This window comes from Papaver somniferum, chromosome 6 (assembly GCF_003573695.1).
Source record: "Papaver somniferum cultivar HN1 chromosome 6, ASM357369v1, whole genome shotgun sequence".
Classification (NCBI taxonomy): Eukaryota; Viridiplantae; Streptophyta; class Magnoliopsida; order Ranunculales; family Papaveraceae; genus Papaver; species Papaver somniferum.
Genome location: NC_039363.1, coordinates 123876373 through 123883135, shown reverse-complemented (window position 1 = coordinate 123883135; position 6763 = coordinate 123876373).

The window sequence follows — 6763 nt, the reverse complement described above, 5'->3', positions numbered from 1 at the left end:
TACTCTACCACATGCACTCTTCCAAATATCAACGTTCTTATGCAACTCCCATAACGAAGCATAATATAATTGACACTTATTTTGAATACTCCTTCAACCTGAGGCTACCATGTTGCTTTAGATTTCATGAAGATTTCTTCAAGAATGACCACATACATTCTTAGGCATCACCACTACTATCCGTTATCCTAACCGCAACCAAGCTTCTTCAACTGCTACCTTTTTTTACTGGCTTGCAGGACATACTTTTTCTCGACGGCTAGGGCATACCAACATTTTTACACAAACTTGTGCACCTTTGCACAATTGAACTGGACTTATCTTGGTGATACTGACCATCACCATAGAGCTCAGCAAGTCATATTACTCAATGAATTTTGCGGAAAAATTCTTTGGACAATCTTAACAAGTATATAATCCTTGCAAATGAGGCGTCACTGCCTATGCTCTTGTTGATCAGAGAAAACAATTTACTGGCTTTTGAGGAAAAGTGATGAGACGAGGGTCGATTACTCAAACGAGCAAATTGCTTTAACCTTTTGCCAAACTGCATGGGAGTGCTTTGAGTTCGAGAGATTAATCTGTAGGACTCCGGCCTAAACCAAGAAAATGGTCGTTCCAGAGTCAATTCGGTCACAAGAGAGGATGGGTCAATATGTAGCAGGGAAGCTGAGAAGTGATGTGTGAGATCAATGATGATCAAAGGATTGAATGTGTTGTGGGTTTCTGCAAATTAATGAACTGTTGAGTTTGAATAAGTTTGAATTCTGCTCTGTTGAGAGTAATTTTTCAGATGAGAATTCTTCTGATAATTCCCGTATATTTGTGATTGTGCTAAATCATGAATTCAGAGACTTATTTATATTGCCATAATGTAGACATATTGATCTATAGTAAGTGTGACGGTTGTTCGAGTGAAAGAGTGGGAAAGTGGGAAATCGTAGTTAAACCAATTCCACATCGTGCGGAGACTTGGTTGATTGTCCACCCACTACTTTTCTAACTTCCTCAACCGCTTCACAACTTATTCACATTTCTCATCATGGGTGAACACAGGCCGCCAGGCCAAAACCCTAGTTAATATCCTCCGTTGTAAAATGATTGATGTCTCGTGATTGTTGAGTCTGCAAGGCAGACATGTATTTAATTAATGAAAAATCGAAGGGGTGGGGAGGTCTAACAACCGCACCCAATATTTTGCTTAGCAATCTGTATGGCTAACTCCAATATACTTTCAAAAGAATCAATTAGACAGTCAGACTCAATCTTAAGAAAAGTATATCAAAGAGTTATATATCTCGATATCTCAATTCAACCAGCAATCAAACAAATATTAATTTGCAAACCCGATTGAATATAAGAGATAAAAACTTGAACGATACCAAAGACCAGTGTTCAAGGATCAATCAATTTCAATCAAAAACCAAAGGTTAGATTTACCAATTGATCGATTCAACGCACAAGTTGTGATATTTCAATTATATAACAAAATATAATGCGGAAAAGAAACAACACGGACACTTGAAGTTTTGTTAACGAGGAAACCGCAAATGCATAAAAACCCTGGGACCTAGTCCAGATTGAACACCACACTGTATTAAGCCGCTACAGACACTAGAGTTATCCTTTATATAGTCTCCAAATCAGGGTTTGTAATCTAAGTTCCCTTGGTAACAAAGCATTGAATATTCACCGTTAGATGAAAACTTGATTAGATTCAAGCTAATATCTTTCAACCGTTAGATCGAACTTAGCTTATTATACACAAATGAAATGTAACTTCATTTAGGTTTGATTAACCATACCTAAACGTGTACATTTAGTTGGTTCAATAATAGTTTACCAAGGGTTAGCAATATGAGCACTTTCATATCAACCTTATTCATCTTCACCATAACTAGTTCAAATGACTCAAATGAACTAGTTAGAGAGTTGTTCAATTGATTAGATCTCATAGAAATATACAAGACACAATCGAAGCAAAATCGGTTTTGATTCACTCGAATCGATTCATGAACATTATAGCCACGATTTGCAAAGATTGCATTCCTTATTATACAAATGTTTTAGTTCATGTACAAACCGATTTTAGAAAGTAACCTACCTAATTATGCGAACACGTACACGTACTTAAGTAACCGGATTGAGTTTGTTTTTTAGTTTCAAACTCCAACAGAAATTCACGGACATGAACTTTCCGCTAGTACTCGTACGGGTACGCATACTCTCCCGGATTTCCAATAGCCGCCAGTACGCGTACGGGTACGCATACTTTGGGTTCCCGGTTTTGGACTTTTACACAAATGTGAGAACACACTATGTTTATATCCAAATATGGTTACATGTTCTAAAATCTCATTTCAATCAATGAAACTTTCTTAAAGGATATTATATAGTTGTTATTCACAACTATTTTTCATCAAAGCGATTTTCAAGTTATTGAAATAATCAACATGACTCTCGTCACGAGTAAAGGTGAACTTGGCCAAAGCGAAAGCTTACCAACACATATTTCGAGAAACAGATAAGCGATATAAACTCGGCTCGAAATAGCAAATGTGTATAATCGAAGTCTATATAGCAATACGACTTTTGTCTCAATATAGAAGATAGAATAGATAGACTTTTGAGTGATAGATAAGTTCAAGTATCCACATACCTATTTATCGATGAAGTCCCACCAATTCCTTGAGTAGTTCTTCATCTTTGCATGATGAACGCCGTGGTGTCTAGAGCTCAACTACACTTACTATCCTAGTCCGAGACTTAGCTATAAGTGGACTAGAAATCAAGACCTATAGTTTTGGAAACTAAACTTGACAAACAAGCTTAAGATAGCAACGCTTGCGGGTTCGACCGAGCAGTGCTCTAACAATTAGTTAGTTGTTGACTCGATTAGACGATGAGTCTTGATATTGTTGAGTCGAGTATGATTGACAAATGCTATATAATTCATGGATTGAGCATGTCTGTTGAGACAAACATATAATTCTCGAATGGATGTTGATAGTTGGATCAACATAATAAATATTGATATCCTGAGAAAATATTGCTCGTCCGATGAATAATTGTTGAATATTAATAACTGAATCAATATTGATAAACTAAGCAAATATTGCTCGTTCGATGAATTGTTGAATATTGATAGCTGAATCAATATTGATAAACTGAGTGAATACTGCTCGTCTGATGAATTATTGGTAGCACGTCCAAATAAAATATTAATTTAAAATATTGGCAACTGGACCGAGTATAATTAATTAAAATGCTGATTTATGAATCAACACAAAAATATTGGTGTTTGAACATGTTCAGAATCATGCTTTGCTGAGCATTTGATTCGAAACCCTAATTTTGATCAATTGTTGATAAATTGATGATTTACTGAAAATCAATGAGTGAGAGGGAACGCCTACATGGAATGGCGGACAGACCATGTAGCGCCCAGATGCTCGAATGAGCAAACACCAAAATCCTTTGCAGACCAGTTGGTGAAAGAATGATTAAATGCTGGTTTAATCATTTATTAAAATAGTGCTCGTCTGAGCATTAGGTAATAAAACCTAATTATGAAGAGATGAGGGACCGACCAAAGGGTATAGAACCAGCCCTTGGTGATCATGGGACCGACTGATGGTCGTTTGATCAAATTCCAAGTTGCTTGGAAGGAGTTTGAACCCAATATGAACTGTAGAAGACAAATTAGGTTAAATTATGAAGATGTGTGGGACCAGATCTTTGCAATCCAAAGAACCGACCTTGGTCGATCAAGGTGGCATGCCCGTGTCACGATATTGCTCCTGGCTCAATTCTGAGAGTTTTGATATTTTTTGACGTGCGTTCGAGCAATATTTTGTATTTTCAAAAGAGTTTGATCTTGACTGAAACTCTCAATTTTGCTTGAATAAGCAAGTAAAACCTTGCTCGTGCGATCAATATTTTAATAATATTTTAATTTTTCTCGTGAGAAGCCTAGTCGGTCATGTGACCATTTGACTTTTGGCTTTTGCTAGTTTGAGCAATGTTGGTGAAATGTGGAAAAATCAGGGTTTTTGCTCAAACGAAAGAGTTTCATGAGATGAGAGAAGAAATAATAATAAAATAAAGAATTAGAGAGGTTGTGGGACCGTCCAAGGCTAGGGAATGACCGTCCAGCCAGTGAGCCCGGTCCCGTGACACTCTTCCATATTTTATATTATTTTTCATCGTGTGAGGTAATATGGAGAAACTAGGAGTTTTTCTCGAATGAATGAGTTTTTATGAGATTAGGAAAAATAATAAAATAAGGTAAAATAAGAGGGAGAGGCGTGGGACCGGCCACGATGGCATGACCGACCGACCGGTGGGCCCCGGTCCCCTAGGCGCCTCTCTATTATTTTATTATTATTTTTTTCTCCCAGATTTTGCATAGGTTTCCTCGTTCATCCATATTTTTGAATAGTCGTTCGTGCATTTGGGTGTTCGTTCGTGCATTATTGTTAAGTACATTCACACCATTTTCTCGGGGCTTACTCGGTGGTGGCCCAGATGCCCGTACTTTGAATATTTATTACTAACTCATGGAATTCTGCTGAGAAAAATCATGAATTGAAGTAACAAAATATTATAAAGAACGTAGAATATTTTCTAGGAATTCAGTTGATGAATATTGCGACTAGAAATAATTAATTGATGGCTCTATACAAGCAGGCATGCTGTCTAGAAGCATCACAATTATTCAAAAATCGAGGTATGAGCTAGTTGAAGCGCCATACTCGTTCTGAATGTTTATTCTGTATAATCAGGGAACATTGAGACATCCTGAAGACGTTATTGCTCTATAATAGTGATTAATACATCTAGGATCCTTCCAAACATTTTCGATTTTATACATAAGTGATTACTAAAGTTTCTCAATATTGATGAAATATACGAAATAGCTCAGTTGAGAGACTTTAATAACCGCAGATTCATGTATGCTCTGAGAGTCGGTACACTCAGTCAGAGGTGATGCTCTGAGAGGCAGTACACTCGGTAAGAGGTCATCGTGGCATGAGCTTTCATACTCAAACGAGAGACATGAATCTCAATACTCATCTGATTGGTGGATCAGGAATATGCAAGATTATGATTTTACGATTTTAGCCTTTATCAAAAATCCACCATCAGCAGTTCCATGAAGCAAGAATGCTGCATTCTTCTTCAAACTTGGAACTCATTTTTACTGCCCATGCAGAACTGGTTACTCTTGTCTTTCCCCTTCTCCAAAATCAACTTCATTTGCAACAATTGTTGATTTACAGTCGACAAATACATCCGTTTGTGGTTATGAACAAATTCAGATATTTGGACACCCTTGTCCAAGCATATTGATCCCACTTTCATAAACCAGGTGCAAGCACACTCTTTGTGCACATCTAGCATCAACGATGGACAGTTTGAAAACACAAGACCGTGGTGTATCGGTTTTCCCCTAACTTGCGCTTATTTCTTCAGCATCTCCATATGCTTTATGCTAAACAAAAAATTTTCCTACCAATTCTTCTTTCATGGCATCACATTTCCACAAAAATGCTATTTTGCAACCAGACTTTGCATTACAACCAAGGTATATGCATCGAGAGAGATAACTTTAATCTTCCATCAAAATGGCTACGATGAAAACACCTTCAATCTATTGCATAGACAGGTTTTTCATCTACTTTGCCACTGCAATGGCCATCAACATCTTTGAGTTCACGAATTTTCACAACATTCCCATTAACACACGTAATGCACTCGCTAATGATAAATCCACAAAGATATGCATTCCAAATGCGTAATGTTTGTATACTTGTGATAAACATGGACTTTAAACACCTTACTCGCACCATAGAAGTCAGCATACTCTTGAGTTTTGTCATGCAATCACTTGAAAACCTAGTTTTCAATGATTTTCACATGTTCGTGTAACACTTTGGGTAGGAATTTTGACACCTTGTTATAAAATTTCATGGTCTTTTACTACTTCAAGATTCAAAGTTCATTCCAATTGATCTTTCCACACAAGACCAACTTCTTCTAGTCTCCATACTACCGAAACCCAAACATTTCTTCACTGAATTTGACAAAAAAATGACACTAACCTAAGTAAAAGAGAGAAAAATCAAGAATTGTGTCCCCAAACACGTCTCTGATACTTGTTGTCACATCGCCTAAAATTTTCATGGGACATGACCGGCAATACTATGTGGTTCAGTGAATCAACTTCACCCACAAGTACTCAGCCTTGCATACTTGCATCAAAGCAAGCACATGCCTTCACTCTCAAGGAAATGCGCCACGGAAGTGTTTATCTTCTTTCTCTCTAACTCTTTATGCCCCATAAGCATAAGAGATTCTGCCATGCATCAAACCAATTGACCACCTCACAAAAACAGCAACATCACAAATACAAAGATAAAGCAAGGACATTCAGAGTTACCATATTTTTAACACCAAATTATCCATCTAAACCCAAGGTTGGTACAGGGCCCACGAAGTCAACACTTGCATCAAGATAACAACATGGGACTACCTTACACTCAAGCCCCTATTAAGTATAAGACCAACTGTTTTGTGTTTAACATGGGTCTTCTGAGAAGTGTTTGTGAGATCTACAAACAAATAAAATATCAAACAAGTCTAAATGGATCAAATTACATAATTTAAAATCAAGGGAGCAACAACACATGACTAGGGTTTGCTCTATATGAGGACCGACCTTCCCGCCTAAAACCTGCTCCTCATACAATCCCTTAAAGTT